The sequence below is a fragment of the Bos javanicus genome, chromosome 21 (assembly GCF_032452875.1).
Source record: "Bos javanicus breed banteng chromosome 21, ARS-OSU_banteng_1.0, whole genome shotgun sequence".
Taxonomy (NCBI): Eukaryota; Metazoa; Chordata; class Mammalia; order Artiodactyla; family Bovidae; genus Bos; species Bos javanicus.
Window position 1 is genome coordinate 59,277,517 of NC_083888.1, and position 18,502 is coordinate 59,296,018.

General features: G+C 43.1%; 1 protein-coding gene across 9 annotated transcripts in view; it reads right to left on the reverse strand.

Moving 5' to 3' along the window:
• The window catches only part of DICER1 (dicer 1, ribonuclease III), a 75,422-nt gene extending 57,281 nt beyond the window's left edge, over nucleotides 1-18,141 (reverse strand). For 5 of the 9 annotated variants that reach the window (XR_009732170.1, XM_061395232.1, XM_061395228.1 and 2 more), the window contains exon 1: nucleotides 18,051-18,140. The gene's annotated coding sequence lies outside the window, so the exon portion shown is untranslated. Of the gene's footprint in view, nucleotides 1-440; nucleotides 717-18,050 lie in introns of those variants that run through there. The other 4 variants (XM_061395235.1, XM_061395233.1, XM_061395230.1 and 1 more) reach the window with 2 other exon arrangements.
• Between the last annotated feature and the right edge of the window lie 361 nt (nucleotides 18,142-18,502).

Below are 18,502 nucleotides of genomic sequence, written 5' to 3' on the forward strand. Positions count from 1 at the left end.
TCGATGAACCAAACAAATTCCTGCATTTCTCTAAAATCTGTAACATAAACATATTATGTTTACATTTCAATGCAATTATGCCTAAAATTAAATTTGTCCAAAATTGAAGTTGAATACAGGTCAAATATCATTTTAACAAATTCCATCCACCAAAATCTCCATATAGAAAGTAACCCTAGGCTGCCAGCCAATGGTGCACTTACTTGGAATACTTCTTAAAAAGACAACATTCCAACGCATCAAAAGGGCACTGATACCCACCTCTGCCCTTCAACTCACCTATAATGACCTTTCCTCTGCAATTTTGTTTTCAGAGAGGTGAACATTTAATACATCACTAACTTTCAAGGTGAGTTTTTAGGTTAATATTTGGTTTGAAGTTTCTGTACTTCACTCAATAAAAAACAAGTGCTAGAATGTTCAGCAATCTTTCCTCTTACCACGTTAGAATGTCCAGGAGGAAAAAAGGGTCACGGTTCTGACAGGCTGCTCTAAGACACTACACAAAGCGAAGACTTCACCAGTAAAAGAGAGGTCAGTTTTGAGACAAAAGGAGCCTAAGAAACTGCTAAGGGTAACAAATGCTTAGTCAGTGTTGAGTCAGGAAGCAAATGTGTTAAAGTTTCGGGTGAGAGGCAAAGCCCTCATCACAGCCACGTGCGACCACGCACGTGCTCTGCGTTCCCGTGACTCCACCATGGGTGTACCACACTCCCCAAGCATGAGTCTCTATTTCTGGAGCCCCAAGCCCTCCGCCCCACCCCTAAGATTTCCCTAATAGCCCCCATCATTCCGCTCTCCTCTCTTCCAGCACAGTGGGGGCTCCCTACAGCACCCAAATCAGGGCTTCATTACATATGCTCCACATTAGATGTTACTGCCATTGCTCCTTCCCCCCAAAATCCTAAGACCTTTGAAAGGAAAGATAATCTCATACTTGACTAACATAGAGGAAACCTGGCAGTGTCCATAAAAATATTTTCATTCATTAATTCTATGTTGAAAATGAACCTTATTGATCTAAACCTAAATTAACCTGCATCTTTTCGTGACCAAACAGAAAATTCAGTTTAGACACTTCCTACTTTTAAAAGATTTTAAACAACCCAGACGATCCAACAAGTGGAATACCCCTGCTCTTGCCCCTCCCCCAACAAAGAATACTTCAGGGCTGACCTGAAACGATCAAAGCAAGAGACGCATCAATGTGATAATTTTGACACCATCCAACTATATCCATTCTCCCACCCTGGCCCTTTTCATGTAACTCCCAACCTATAAAATTCTCATGAATGTTTCACTTTAGAATTTATTTTATTAGGTTTAAAATTCAGACAAAACTATTTAATGTCAACCAATAAATGTAGGAAAAAATGACAGGAAAATCACCACTTTTAACCATCACGTTAGTAACTGAGACAAGAACCACTGTTGCTGTGCACTTACTATGTCATGTCCGACTCTGCGACCCCGTGGACTGCAGCACGCCAGACTCTTGTGTCCTCCACTACCTCCTGGAGTTCGCTCAAATTTACATCCATTGAGTGAGTGATGCTAACTAACCATCTCACCCTCTGCCACCCCCTTCTCATTTGCCTTCAGTCTTTCCCAGTATCAGGGTCTTTTCCAATGAGTCAGCTCTTCACCTCAGGTGGCCGAGGTATTAGAGATTCAGCTTCACCAAGTTCTTCCAATGAATATTCAGGGTTGATTTCCTTTGGGATTGACCAGTTTGATCTCCTTGCAGTCCAAGGAACTCTCAAGAGTCTTCTCCAGCACCACAATTTGAAACCATCAATTCTTTGGCACTCAGCCTTCTTTACGGTCCAACTCTTACATCTGTACAAAGCTACTGCAAAAACCACTGCCTTCCACTTTTTCTCCTTCTATTTGCCCTGAAGTAATGGAACCAAAGCCTCTTGATGAAAGTGAAAGAGGAGAGTGAAAAAGTTGGCTTAAAACTCAACATTCAAAAAACGAAGATCATGGCATCTGGGCCCATCATTTCATGGCAAATAGATGGGGAAGCAATGGAAACAGTAACAGACTTTATTTTTTGGGGCTCCAAAATCACTGCAGCCACAAAATTAAAAGACGCTTGCTCCTTGTAAGAAAAGTTATGACCACCTTAGACAGCATATTAAAAAGCAGAGACATTACTTTGCCAACAAAGCTCCGTCTAGTCAAAGCTATGGTTTTCCAGTAGTCATGTATGGATGTGAGAGTTGGACCATAAAGAAAGCTGAGTGCTCAAGAATTGATGCTTTTGAACTATAGTGTTGGAGAAGACTCTTGAGAGTCCCGTGGACTGTAAGAAGATCCAACCAGTCCATCCTAAAGGAAATCAGTCCTGAATATTCATTGGAAGGACTGATGGTGAAGCTGCAACTCCAATACTCTGGCCACCTGATGCAAAGAACTGACTCATTTGAAAAAAGACCCTGATGTTGGGAAAGACTGAAAGCTAGAGGAGAAGGGGACAACAGAGGATGAGATGACTGGATGGCATCACCACCTCAATGGACATGAGTTTGAGTAAACTCCAGGAGTTGGTGATGGACAGGGAGGCTTGGTATGCTACAGTCCATGGGGTCGCAAAGAGTCGGACTTAGTGACTGAACTGAACTGATGTGACCAGATGAGCTTATCTAAGTTTTTTTTTGTTGTTGAGTTTTAAGCCTGCTTTTTCCCTCTGCTCTTTCACCCTCATCAAGAGGTTCTTTAATTCGTCTTCACTTTCTGCCATTACAGTGGTATCATCTGCATATCTGAGGTTATTTATATTTTCCCTGGCAATCTTGATTCCAGCTTGTGATTCATCCAGCCTGGCATTTTGCATGATTACTCTGCATATAAGTTAAATAAGCAGGGTGACAACATACAGTCTTTTCATTAAGAATCATTAAAGGATGACAAATCTATTGGGTGAAAGTTTCAAAGTCTGTCTGTATATACTACCTACTAATTCAAATGAAAAAACAAGAGAGTTCCAGAAAAACATCTATTTCTGCTTTATTGACTATGCCAAAGCCTTTGACTGTGTGGATCACAATAAACTGTGGAAAATTCTGAAAGAGATGGGAATACCAGACCACCTGACCTGCCTCTTGAGAAACCTATATGCAGGTCATGAAGCAACAGTTAGAACTGGACATGGAACAACAGACTGGTTCCAGATTGGAAAGGAGTACGTCAAGGCTGTATATTGTCTCCCTGCTTATTTAACTTATATGCAGAGTACATCATGAGAAACGCTGGGCTGGAGGAAGCACAAGCTGGAATCAAGATTTCTGGGAGAAATATCAATAACCTCAGATATGCAGATGACACCACCCTTATGGCAGAAAGTGAAGAGGAACTAAAGAGCCTCTTGATGAAAGTGAAAGAGGAGAGTGAAAAAGTTGGCTTAAAGCTCAACATTCAGAAAACTAAGATCATAGCATCCAATCCCATCATTTCATGGCAAAATAGATGGGGAAACAGTGGACACAGTGTCAGACTTTATTTTTCTGGGCTCCAAAATCACTGCAGATGATGACTGCAGCCATGAAATTAAAAGACGCTTGCTCCTTGGAAGAAAAGTTATGACCAACCTAGACAGCATATTAAAAAACATAGACATTACTTTGTCAACAAAGGTTCATCTAGTCAAAGCTATAGTTTTTCCAGTGGTCCTGTATGGATGTGAGAGTTGGACTATAAGGAAGGCTGAGCGCCAAAGAATTGATGCTTTTGAACTGTGGTGTTGGAGAAGACTCTTGAGAGTCCCTTGGACTGCAAGGAGATCCAACAAGTCCATCCTAGAGGAAATCAGTCCTGAATATTCATTGGAAGGACTGATGCTGAAGCTGAAACTCCAATACTTTGGCCACCTGATGCAAAGAGCTGACTCATTTGAAAAGACCCTGATGCTGGGAAAAATTGAGGGCAGGAGGAGAAGGGGACAACAGAGGATGAGATGGTTGGATGGCATCACCGACTCAATGGACATGGGTTTGGGCGGACCACAGGAGTTGGTGATGGACAGGGAGGCCTGGCGTGCTGTGGTTCATGGGGTCACAAAGAGTCGGACATGACTGAGTGACTGAACTGAACTGAATTCAAATGAAAAACTGTTATTTTTACACTGGAAAAGTGAAAGTGTTAGTCACTCAGTCATGTCTGAGTCTTTGTGATCCCACGCACTATAGACCCCCAGGCCCCTGTCCATGGAATTCTCTAGCCATTCCCTTCTCCAGGGGATCTTCCTGACACAGGGATCAAATCCAGGTCTCCAGCACTGCAGGCAGATTCTTTACCATCTGAGCCACCAGGGAAGGTGGCTAGAAGACATGGTAAAAATGAGGGGGTTTTGTTCACTGCTGCTTGGATGCTTAAACCTGACAAATAATACCTCCTTAACTCAAGGGACAAAGTTAATACCACCAATATTGGGACAAACTGACAATATGTACCTCCTAATGTGATGAACTGAGAAAAGAAATATCATTTGTCAGAAGTGCAAAACCTGAATGTAATCCTGAGCAAACATGAAAACAAAATCTGAGGCTCATTTTACATAGCAGCTGGCTTATGCTCTTCAAAAATGTCACTATCACAAAAAAAAAAGAAACAAAAAAACTGAGGAACTATTCCAGATTAAAAGAGAAAAGAGACAGGACAACTGAACACAGTGTACGTTCCTGTACCGAGTCTTGTATCAGGGAAAGGAAACTGCTACAGCGGACGTTTGGGGGATGAAGGAGGATCAGAAGATGCCAGCCCTGAATGTGCCAACCTGGCACTAAGGCAACAGAGACGGCAGACACAAGTGGGACTCTCTGTCCCCTCCGCCCCCGCCTAAGATGATAGCTACTAGCAAAACGAAGGCCAACAATAGGGGATTCTTTATACGACTGCTACAACTCATAGATTTGAAAACTATTTTGAAACATAAAAGTCAAAAACAAAACTCTGCTAAATACTGACCTATATGTTTGACTACTAGAAGAACACAGAAAAACGGAACACGTCTGATTTTATCTCAGAACAGTATAAAAAGTAGTATTCAGTCTTCCCCACTTAAGAACACAAGCAAAACTCTCATCGTACCTTCTGACCCTTAAATTATTTGTTCACTCATTCAACAAATATTTATTAAGCAAAACATCCCTAAGGCAGACTTGTATCCTATAGGATATGAGAACCTGAGTTGAGTTTTGAAGAACGTGCGGGAAGGGCACTGCTCGGGGAGAAGCCCACACAGGCATCGTGGGGACCAGCGGACAGCATGCGCAGAAGCACCTGAACAGGCGAGGCGACGGCGGAACCACAAGCCGCGTGGCACAGTGTGCGGCCGCAGGGGAACGGCAAGACCGTCGCACGTGAGCAGGAGCAAGAGCATGAAGGGCCTTATACGCAGCTCTACAGGGTCAGAAGCTCATCCCGTGAGCCTTTTGAGTCTCACTACACACCAAGGGTTGTCACCGACTTAATCTCGGCCTGAGCCTCTATCAAGGCCCGCTGACAAGAACATCTAAACACAAGGCAAGAGACTCCTCGCTTGCCTCTTTCCTTTAGAGGGGACCCTCCTTCTCCTGGCTGCAATCACTGCCTTTACACATACTGGTTTGCCTGGAACCATCCCTGCTGGAGCACTGCAATCCCTTATCCCAGGAACCACCCACCCACTCACTCTAACCACGGATGAACCACAGCATAGGTCACCCCATCTCCAGCGCCAATTCACTATCCCTGCCTGCCTGTAGCATATTTCCACTTGGAGATCCTCACTTGGCTTTCAATGGAGCCTTCCCCAAAATTCCTTAAGTACAATTGATCTAAAAAGAAAGCTGAAGATCTGCTACTGCTAAATGCAATTTTTTAAAAAAACAAAAGACCACCACCCAACACACACACACGATTTCCCTTACCAGAATTCCAGAGATGTTTCAAGAAAGAAACGCAGCATCAGAATAAATGCAGTCTCCTAAGGGGCTTTCCTTTCCTGGTGGCTCAGTGGTAAAGAGTCCGCCTGCCAATGAAGGAGACCCAAGAGACGTGTGTTCGATCCCTGGGCTGCGACGATCCCCTGGAGAAGGGAATGGCAACCCACTCCAGGATTCTTGCCTGGGAAATATTAATACCGTGGACAGAGAGGCCTGGCGGGCTACAGTCCATGCAGCCACAGAGTCGGACATGACTGAGCGCGCAAACACACACAAGGTAGGAACTTTTATTTCACCCGATTATGTTACAATTAAACCCAATATACATCATATTACAGGAAAAATCCAGATAAGACAGGAAAGGAAACAGGCTCCAAAGACAGGGTGGTGAATGAACCCATCTGTTAGCTCTAAGACTGCAGGTAAGTAACTCCTCTCTCACTGAGTCTCATTTCTATAACAGGACCGACACAGATGGCAACCCCTTGGCTCACTCCTTCTCCCCTGCATAATTCACAACACAAACATTTAATTATTAGCTAAGTCAACGATGCCAATTAAATTAAAAAAAAAACAACAGGTTAAGATGTTTGATGTGGGGAAAAAAAACTGCACATACTGGGAGAGGCGGTGAGAGACTGCAGGAGCCACACTCGAGAAGGCTCTCTGAGCCCTCTGACCCTCCCTGGAGGTCAATCAAGAGCAAGCTACGGGGTTTACAAATCTTGGGACTATAGGGAATGGGAAGAAGAGCAAGAACCGAAACTACAACTGCTCTCATCTTTCGGGATTTTCGTTCTCCTCTTTAAAAAAAAACAGGCAGTTACCCACCCTGGACCAAAAGACAAAACCGGCAGCTACCGTATCCTCAAGCTCATGTTTATAATCCTATACTGTTTGAACACGAGGGAAGCTGCGAGGACACCCAATAAGGACCTGCTTACACGCGACTGCAAAGATAAACGTCCGGCATCTCCAAGGGATCCCCTCAGTAAACTGCCTGAATGGCAAGCAGACGAAGTGACTGACACAGGGTATCCACCACTAAGAGCAGAAGACGGATCTGTCAGGTAGGGGAAACGTGATGAATCAAACCAGGACAGGGAGACAGCTCAAAGCCTTCAGTGGAGCCCCTCTGAGCTTAGGATAACATCTAAAACCCTTGCTGTGGCGACCTGCCCCTCCCTCTCCCCCACTGGCCGGGCTAGCTCCCCCAGCTCCTGCTGGTCACAGGACTCAGACCCTCCGTCAAGCTCCTTCCCAGCTCAGAGCCTTCACACGCACCATCCCCTGCTATCCGCTCCCCAATCTTCAGTCTGGTGTCACAAAGTCAACAGCTTCAGTTAAAACACAGTTAAAAAACTTTTTCGGCACTCAGTATAGACAACACAGGTAAGCATTTTGCTAGAGCATTTGCTGCTAAGGCAAGACAGACTTCATACATGCATACGTGTTTAAATGTGTGATGCTAAAGAGGCCTTAGGAAATGCAACACATATAATCCCTATAACCAGAACCAATCCAAGTTCAGGCACAAGCACGATCTTCTTGAACAAATGAAGAAAGGCCAGCACAATGAGAAGCCCATGCAAGTTAACTAGAGTAGCCCACACAGCAATGAAGACCCAGCACAGCCATAAATTAATTAAATTTAAAAACAATAAAATAGACAATACTGACGTATCACGTGATTAAATGCTGTAACTTGATGATGCAACAGAGAATGACTCACACATTTAAACTCTTGAGTAAAAAAAAAGAAACTGAACACAAAATCTTACCATATAATTTCCATGATAGAAAGTTAAAAATAAGGAAAAGTAATTAAGTCAGAATGATGTTTGCTCTTTTTTGGAAGAGGCTGGTGAGGGGAGAGGGAAGTGCCTGAGAGGGGCCATTTAGAAACCTTACAAAATACAATATAAAACAAAACCTTATAAAGTACGGGTCATACGTGTTCCTTCATCTGGGCACTGGTTACAAGCACGTTCACTTTGTGTGTCCTTGTGATTCACGTGCTTTCCTGTGTCACAACTGAAAGTGATTTCACTTAAAGCTAATTTTCAAGGAGAAGTAAACAATCCTCAATACAATGTGTAATAAAGTCTTCATTTACCATGGTAAGTACAGTTTCAGAGTAAAGAAGGAAAATGAGAAAATTTACTTTTATTAAGCATTTACAGTCTCTCATCTGGTCTAATCCACAAAGCAACACTAAGACAAGAATTAACTCCACTTTACAAGGATTTGAAATAACTTGCCCAAGACTATTTGACTAATAGGAGAGGTGGGATTCTACTTAGAATTTGGTTGACTCCAAGCTTTTATTTCCACAATATACAAAACACCATGGTCTCAAAGGAAGTGTCAGTTTACACGGACTTACCAATCAAAGTATCTATGTGGATATGTTTTTTTTGATCTCTCCAGGGGGTTGAAAAAGAATGGACCCAATTTAAGATTAACAGATGCCCAATGGATATTTTATTTTTAACTGAATCTGCACAAACACAGATAAGTAAATACTGTTTTAATTGTAAAGCTGTAACAGCTTAAATCAGCCCTGTCCATGGATAGTTCTCCTGGCCTTTCTAGTCTAGGAACATAGGTACTCAATAAATACACAAACAGACTGTATCTCACCATTTTTTTCAGTATCTTTATCACATTTAGCTGAAGACTAAACATGATTTACTCCTTGATACAAACGCTACCTAATGACTTCTCCAGTGGAATAAATAAGTGCTACTTTAAGAGAGATGATTAACATAAAGGGGGTTCAGACATAGTGAAATAATTAGACAAATTAATATTATGGAAACTGCAATGTACTATGTAACTTTTTCACCACTCAGCACAGACAACACAGGTAAGCATTTTGCCAGAGCATTTGCTGCTAAGGCAAGACAGACTTCACACATGCATGTATGTGTTTAAGTGTATGCGTGCTATTGAGGCCTTAGGAAAATTATTTATTTCCCTACTCCTGGCCAAAATATGGACCCAACTCATATGTAAAAAGCTACCCCGAATTCTCCTAATGTTCGGCAACAAAAAAGGTAGAGATTTATAAAGACTGATTATAAATAATAATAGTATTCTTCATCAGAACTCTGTCATATGTCAATGAAAACTATTTTTTAACAAATTATCCCCAAAAGAAAGCACCCTCTAACAATGCTTCATTTCATATATTTTATTGAATAAGAGCTGGAAACTGAAGTCCGTATATTACATAAGCAATAAAGAATTACTCTTTTTAGGTACTAATAGCATTTGGAAATTATAGCTTGCCTTAACTCCAGTAGAATATACACACTGCATTTAAATGTCTAATTTAGATTATTCTATTATTTGTTCATATACCAACAAGATTATGCATTTTCCTCCAAACACCAAAATTATGTTTGATCTAACACAAATAAATTACCTGGGTTTATTATATGTGATAGGTACATATAAAGATTTTTAAATTAGGTTTTTTTTTTTTCTTTTTAATGTTCAGCTATACAATATACAAGTCTATGGACAAAGGCAGGTAATCCCAGTATTGTGTTATATGCAAAATTTAATAAGCTTTCAAAATTAAAATAAAAGAGTGCCTATCAAATATTTTTCCTCATTCATAGTATCAGAGGCCTCTCAGTGGGCTGCTTGCTCTTCATCATAAGGATCAGATCAAAAGTTAAACAGCTCCTATCAGATTCTCATTCATTAATAATCATTTACTAAGCTGTACCTCTCATACAGTTCATGGCAAGAATGCTGGCAGGAGGAGAAGGGGATGACAGAGGATGAGATGGTTGGATGGCATCACCAAATCATGGATATGAGTTTGAGCAAGCTCCGCGAGATGGTGAAGGACAGGGAAGCCTGGTGGGCTACAGTCTATGGGGTCACAAAGAGTCGGACACGACTGAGCGACTGAACAACAACAAAGCTGTACTAGACGCAGAGATAAAAGATGAAAAGACTCAATTCTCTCTGAAAGATTCTGCCATCCTAAGGCAATATCCGACCTGATCTACTTTCTAAGCTTTACTTCCCGAGGTTTTCACCTTAAGTTTCCCGCTCAGAACATCTCATGATTCCACCACTACTTTCTTACGGTCGCTACATTTGACCTCCACGCTTCTTAACAAATGCAGCCTCTCTTTTCCAGGTCTCACATTTAATCTAGATTCAGCTTGAAACGGAGAAGTCTCTGAATTACATGAGTGCTTCAAAGATTACCAACCACAAGACTTGGAGACTTACAAATGTTCTCTGTTTAAAAGTGAGAAAACCAAAACTAAGTATAGAAAGGCCAGGCGACCTGCCCTTAAAGACACATCTAGTTATTTAGAAGTAAAGCCAAACTAGGACACAGGTTTCCTAACCACTCATTGTTTTACACTGTTCATTCATCCCACTGATCATGTCTGCCTCAGTTTTCTGGAACTGTGTTGTTCCCTGGTTAACCAACTACTTCTCTTTATTTGTGTACATATAGTTTAAATTGGCATCCATGGATGGGGTCCCACAGGGGTCCCTGTACCTCCTACGAATGTACATAAAATTCTGAATATGCACATGTACACTTTTTCTGGGGATAAGATTCATATCTTTTGTCAAATCAGGAATCTCCAAAGAATAAGACCCACAGGGCTATATCAAGTACACATGACATACATAAAAAGTTTACGCTGCTTCAAAATATAGATTCAAGGATAATGCACTTATTCATACATAACAGAGGAACGACGGTTATGTAGGAAAGTTAGCAATTGGCTCTGTTACGCTTGGTATCACTACTACAGGGACCCAACTAAGCTGAACCATCTGATCCACTACAGACAAGCCTCACGTAGAATGAAGTGAAAGTCACTCAGTCTTATCCAATTCTTTGTGACCCCATGAACTACAGTCCACGGAATTCTCCAGGCCAGAATACTGGAGTGGGTAGCCTTTCTATCCTCCAGGGGATCTTCCCAACCCAGGGATCAAAGCTAGGTCTCCCACATTGCAGGCGGACTCTTTACCAGCTGAGCCACAGAGAAGCCCTCACACAGAAGACTTATCTGTGAAATACTGCTCTCAAGCCCTTTTTCTTTTTCATCTTCCATTATAAAACTAAACATACATCTCAATATTCAAAAATTTGGGGAGAAATCACAACATAATCAAATCACATTAAGAACAGATTTCCTCTAATGTACATATTGGAAGCAATATCAGCTAAATTTTATGCTGGTTGTGGGCTAGAACTGGGCTAAAGGTTTAAGAAACTCAATTTTTCCTTACAATCTCAAGAAATAGGTACTACTATCAAGACCGGATTTCAGATGAGGGAGCTGACTCAGAAAGACTACCAGACACCCTGTGCTCCTCATGGATAAACTGAAGGAAGCAGAATTTGAACCCCTCTGACACCAAAGACTTGCTCTTAAACATTCTTATAATGCTTTGATAAAATATTAATATATTTAATTTTGCAAAAGGAAAATAGCTGAAAATACAACTAATAGGAGCTACTCTTGAGTGACGGCCAAGCAGCGGGACAGGCACGAGGAGATACCACTTAAAACTCCGGCTCATCATGTTAAACTTACCCTCTTAAAAAAGTCTCTGCCACTGCCTTTCTCTTTCCCTTCAAATAGGATTACTGACCTAACTCCTTAATCAAAGAACCTTTCTACATCATGTCAAAGATCAGCTCTTAAACTGAGATCCTTCTCTCATTATCTGAGCTCTTTAAACACTTTATTTTAAAATTCTGGTTCGCTGACATGTTCTAATCCCCAAGAGAATTTCCAAATGTTTTCTAAATTCCTACTTTATTGCACACACTGAGCTGTCACCTAAAAAAGAACCACCACGACAACTATCAGGTTAGCCAGCTTCAGCAATAAGAAAGCCTACACCACCAGGAAAACTCCCAATTTAATAGCGATTTTCTTCTATGAAATTCTTAATTCTCTCTGTCCATAATGCTTCCATACACCTGATCATGTGTCCTCACCTGAAGAACCAGGCAGCATGATCTGTCCAAAATCAGAACAGTATTGATTTAAGCACTATTACTTTACATAGAACTGTTAGCTTCTAAGTCTTTTAAAAACTAATATAAAATAAACTAATTTATTCACTTGGCAAATCTGAGCACCTTGTTTATGTCAGCACCGTTCTGTTCTACCCTTACTATCCTTACAATTCTATTTGTTTGAAAGGATAGTACATTTAACAGAGCATGACACTTAATGTTACCATGAGCTTCAAAAATCAGAATACTAAGGCCAAAATTCAAGTCTTCCATGTCTTGAATCTAGTTACTCTTACTGACATCCTCAGACAAGTTTTCTTGGGGCATCTTCTTAGTCACCTACTTAAAATGGATAGCAGCCTTGCATACTTAAAAAGAACCACCAATTCAGTGACGATTTTAGGGAAAATAGGAAAACAATTTGTACTCAAAATTTTTAAAAATTTAAAAAAATTTCTTACATGACTGAAAATTTCAATTTCATCAGTTCAGTTCAGTCGCTCAGTTGTGTCTGACTCTGCGACCCCATGAATTGCAGACACCAGGCCTCCCTGTCCATCACCAACTCCCGGAGTTCACCCAGACTCACGTCCATCGAGTCAGTGATGCCATCCAGCCATCTCATCCTCTGTCGTCCCCTTCTCCTCCTGCCCCCAATCCCTCCCAGCATCAGAGTCTATTCCAATGAGCCAACTCTTCGCATGAGGTGGCCAAAGTACTGGAGTTTCAGCTTTAGCATCATTCCTTCCAAAGAAATCCCAGGGCTGATCTCCTTTAGGATGGACTGGTTGGATCTCCTTGCAGTCCAAGGGACTCTCAAGAGTCTTCTCCAACACCACAGTTCAAAAGCATCAATTCTTTGGCGCTCAGCCTTCTTCACAGTCCAACTCTCACATCCATACGTGACCACAGGAAAAACCATAGGCTTGACTAGATGAACCTTTGTTGGCAAAGTAATGTCTCTGCTTTTGAATATGCTATATAGGTTGGTCATAACTTTCCTTCCAAGGAGTAAGCGTCTTTTAATTTCATGGCTGCAGTCACCATCTGCAGTGATTTTGGAGCCCAAAAAAATAAAGTCTGACACTGTTTCCACTGTTTCCCCATCTATTTCCCATGAAGTGATGGGACCAGATGCCTGTTGAGCTTTAAGCCAACTTTTTCACTCTCCACTTTTCACTTTCATCAAGAGGCTTTTTAGTTCCTCTTCACTTTCTGCCATAAGGGTGGTGTCATCTGCATATCTGAGGTGATTGATATTTCTCCCGGCAATCTTGATTCCAGCTTGTGTTTCTTCCAGTCCAGTGTTTCTCATGATGTACTCTGCATAGAAGTTAAATAAACAGGGTGACAATATACAGCCTTGACGTACTCCTTTTCCTATTTGGAACCAGTCTGTTGTTCCATGTCCAGTTCTAACTGTTGCTTCCTGACCTACATACAGATTTCTCAAGAGGCAGGTCAGGTGGTCTGGTATTCCCATCTCTTTCATAATTTTCCACAGTTTATTGTGATCCACACAGTCAAAGGCTTTGGCATAGTCAATAAAGCAGAAATAGATGTTTTTCTGGAACTCTCTTGCTTTTTCCATGATCCAGCGGATGTTGGCAATTTGATCTCTGATTCCTCTGCCTTTTCTAAAACCAGCTTGAACATCAGGAAGTTCACGGTTCGCAATATATTGCTGAAGCCTGGCTTGGAGAATTTTGAGCATTACTTTACTAGAGTGTGAGATGAGTACAATTGTGTGGTAGTTTGAGCATTCTTTGGCATTGCCTTTCTTTGGGGTTGGAATGAAAACTGCCCTTTTCCAGTCCTGTGGCCACTGCTGAGTTTTCCAAATTTGCTGGCATATTGAGTGCAGCACTTTCACAGCATCACCTTTCAGGATTTGAAAGAGCTAAACTGGAACCTCAAAAATAAGGCTTTTCTCTCTGTATTCATTCACAGAGTATATACCTCCACACAAGCAATCCTACTTTTGAGACCAACACACATTCCTGAAGACTGGCAGACAGAATCCTGAAAATCCTGACTGCCTATATAATCCGGAAAAGAGTACATTTGTGAATGAATTATTATTCAACATCTGTCAAAAGCCTGAACAACACAACTGACCTACTAGGGATATCGTCTGAAGGATAAATTAACTAAACTCTAGTGAATCAAATCACCAGAATGTCTATATCTACATTACTAAAGCTTTTCCATTATGCCTGAGGCCTTTATCCAGTTTCTCTAAAATGGCATGTGAGAAATATTTCTCTATCATTTGTAAAATGTAAAAAGTTTTCTCTACATATTGTTAATGTCATTTTACATAAGAATTCAGATGCGTATTCATCATACAAGAGAAAAGGTTGCTTTTTCCTGCTTAACTGGTATACTTCCTTTCATTAATCAATATCAACTATAATTAGTCCTGCTTCCTCTTTTTCTTTTATTAATATTTAAAAAATGAAAACCTTTAGTGACATGCAGACACTAATTATCCTTGTCGTAAGCTTCTCTTCTAATTCTCTCCAGCTCCCTCCACACCCTACCCCTCCTTCAACCTTCACCATTATTTTCACTGTCCTCTCAAACATCTATTATAAGACCACCTCAAATCCTTTCTCATAGTAGGCAAATAATAAAACACATACACCCATCGGGCTTTGAAAATGAGCTGAACGCTGGAATATCCAAAATGCAGAGCACAAGGACAAGTCACTCAGCTCCAACTTAATATTTATGCAAGTTAAACATGGACCTGAGCGGTACCTTCCTTTGCCATCCAACAGAGCTCCATGATGGACCAACTGAATGAATGCAGTTACCTGCCAAATGCTGGTAGGAACTGAGATCATAAAAATTAGTAAATCCTGGGTTTCAAGAAAATTAAAGTCTTTATTAATAAACAGTTCCTATTTGTAATACAGTATAACCGTCTGAACAACCCTGAGAAAACTCAGCAGTAAGTTCTGAGTCAAACGTGCTGATGATCAAGAAACAACTGGACCGCTTTTGGGGAGATACTCCAAAGAAGAAGAAGCTGGGGTTCCAACAGGTATTTGTTCACCTTTGTACAAATATTTTTTGCTATTTGTTCATAGGAGCATCGCTCACAAGGCCAAAAGATACAAACAACCCAAGAGTCCATGGGGGGATTAATGGATAAGCAGACACATACCTACATATCCGTGAGCAGGAGATTCAGAGACAGAAAAGAAAATGGTGGTTGCCTGGGCCTGGGAGGAGGGTGGAATGGGGAGTTAGTGTTTAATGGGTACAGTTTCAGTTGAGGAAGATGAGAAAGTTCTGGAGATGGACTGGTGGTGATGGGAGCAAAACAATGTGAATGTACTTAAGGCCACAGAACTGTACAATCAAAAGTGGTTAAAACGGTATGTTCTGTTGTATTTTACGACAAAAAAAAAAAAAGGGGGAAAGAATCTTACTCAGATAATCAAAGGCCCCATGAACATTTAAGACAAGAGTTTCATTCTTTTAACAAGTACTAATTAAGGGCTTACCTGCAACTTATGCAGGTTGTTCCCCTAAAATTCACTTGGAACAGCAATGTAATGTTGGGAAAAGAGCCCACATGCAAAGATTCGGAAATCAAGCCATGACTCAGTGCTAGCTCTGCCACTTCTAGATTCACAGCTCTCTGAGTCTTAGCTTCCTTGCATGTACACACAATAAGACAATATTAAATCTGTCTCAGGGTCACAGTGTGGATTCAATAAGAACATAGATAAAAGAACCTGAAATATCTTGGCATATATTACCAGGAACTTATTAATAAATGTTTCCCTTTGCTCTTTAGCCACAAGTAATGACCACAGGATGCTAAGGTCACAAGTGAGAGAATGTCAAAGAAATACCTACTTTCTCAAACGAAACAAGCATCTCATACATCAGACAGTGGCAGGGTATAAATCTCTCAATGTCAAAAAGTCACCCTTCCTCAAAGGCAGCACTACACTAAAAGTACAACCCACTATACACGGCCACAAAATCACTATCAAATAGGAATCATTTGAGCCACACCAAAATAAAATGTTTTCTAAAACCAAGCCAATAACATTCAGAAATGGCAAAACCACCATGCTTGACAACTCATTCACAGTGCCACAGGTATGGCACAGTAGACAGAACTTAACCTTTCATGATGAGATGACAGCATAAAAGGTAAAGCAAACCCTTATTATAATAATTGTAGGAAAAAGGTCTTTTCTCCCCAAATTCAATGTGTACATCTTTTCTTAAAACAGCATTTTGATGCCCTGAATAAATCCATGAAATGTTCACAGTGATCATATTAAAAGCACTCTTTGTAGCGCTTCTAATCTACAGTATTACAAAATATGTCCCACAATGAAAATTTGAAAAATTATATCTAAGTATATACAGCATATATTACATGTAATATGATTTGCCACAGAGAGCTACTAACAAGTTTTGCAAAATAAACTGATTATGCCCACCTAGTTCCCAAAGATATTAATACTAAAATTACTATTCACTAGCGCCCTTATTCAGAATCTGTACCATCCATCCTCTAATAAATTATTGGAGCCCTTGGCTAAAATGTGTATTTTTATTTAGAAAATGTAATGTTTATACCAATATATTTTCAATGTAGTTAACCTTTACTAAGACACATTCTATATATATTTTTTATTTTTCTTTCCCCCCGTTACTTTATTTCTAATCTGTGCCCATTTCCATTCACTGCTGCACATGAAAACCAAGCAACAGGAAGAGAACTGAACATCAGGATTGTGAAGATCCAGAAAAATCCAAGGGGCTTCCCTGGTGGCTCAGAGATAAAGAATCTGCCTGCAATGCAGGAGACCCGGGTTCGCTCCCTGGGTTGGGAAGACACCCTGGAGGAGGGCATGGCAACCCGCCCCAGTACTCTTGCCTGGAGAATCCCATGGACAGAGAGAGAAGCCTGACAGGCTACATACAATCCATAGCATAGGGTCGCACAAGAGTTGGACATGACTGTAGCGAGTAAGCAGCAGCAGCAGCAAAATCCAAAGCACCAAAAAAGCAAAGACTTCAAATTAAAACTCTTTCATCAGCTGAATATTTGTAAATATAGTCACCTCAATACTTAAAACTGATCATCTGGGTAAATAAGGTGTCCCTGTAAGCATGACTTTCTCCACAAAAGCATGGACTGAACACTCTACAGTAAATACTCCTTCACTCATCTGTCTTTGCAAATCTTCAGGCCATTAAAAAGACACATTAAGTGGTCTGCTAGCTCTACACTGCGGGCAAAACCCTGGAGGAACTCAGCTTTTCTGAAAAGTCTACCCCCACCCCACCCCCCCCCCAAAAAAATCTGCAGTGCTAACTTAAAACATACACTGATTTGCCAAGGATTGAAAAACCCTTTGCCAAAGCCTCGCTTTGCAAGGGTCCAGGGGCGTGCTGGCACCAAAAAAAAAAAAAAAATCGGAGAGGAGGGGCGAAAAGATGGCCTCGGCCACCCGCCCCCTGGGGACCCAGAGAGCTGGTCACCTGCCAATAGACACGAACAATCCTCGCCCGGGCGCGCCCCCGAAGGCTCGCGCTTTCCTGCCAGCGCAGGAGGGCCCAGCCTGCCTTCCCTCCCGGCCCCCTCGAAGGTGTCCACCCAGGAGGCCAGCGCCGGCCACCGCGCAGCCTCCCGGGGATGCTCCCGAGACGCGGCGGCGGCGGACCCCACGCCACCCTGGTGCGCGCAGCCGGACCTGTCAAAGCCCAGCTCTCCGCGGGCCGGGGGTGGGTGAGTGAGCGGCGAGGACCCCCCCGCGCGCTCCACTCAGGGTGCGGAGGCGCCAACGTGCCCACCCGGTGCCCAGGCGACCCCGCGCACAAAGTCCCCGGGAAGCGCCGAGTCAGGACGCACGCCAGCGAGTCGGGGCTGCGCCGAGCCCGGCGGCGCGGGGACCCGCCCCGCCCAGGACCTTGCGAGGAGGCCGCGCCATATGCCCCGCGCCGGTCTCCCCACCGGAGTCCGGAGCCCACGCGGGCCTCGGCGGCGCGCGGAGACGCTCCCCGCTCCGCCCCCCACTCCCGGGACACAAAAGCGGCTCCGCGGCGGGGGAAGCCCCCCTCACCTGCAGCACGGGGCGCCGCGGGCCTTCGAGAACCATCGGACCCCCGCTCCGGCGCGCGCGTCACAGCCCAGGCCTCCCGGTGCCGCCCGGCGCCGCCGCCGCCGCCGCCATGTCCTCCCGCTCGCCGTCGCCTCGTCCCCGCTGTCAGGTCACTCCATCCAACCTGGGGCCTGGAGCAGCCCGCGCCGCGCCGCGCCTCCGAGCCTCGACCCCTCCCGCCGGCGCCTGCGGAGACTGCGCAGCGCCCGGCTCGCTCGCGGCCCGCGCACGGCCCCGCGGCAACGGCGCACGGCGGCTTGGAGAATCTCCCCGGCGCCCGCGCCCCCGCTCTCCCCCGCTCGCCCCGCGCCGGCATGAGAGCGAGCCTGTGATTGGACAGCGCGCGGCGGTGAAAGGTTAATCCCGGCCCCCCAGCCACTCAGGAGCCGGGAGACAGTGGACGCGAGCGGCAG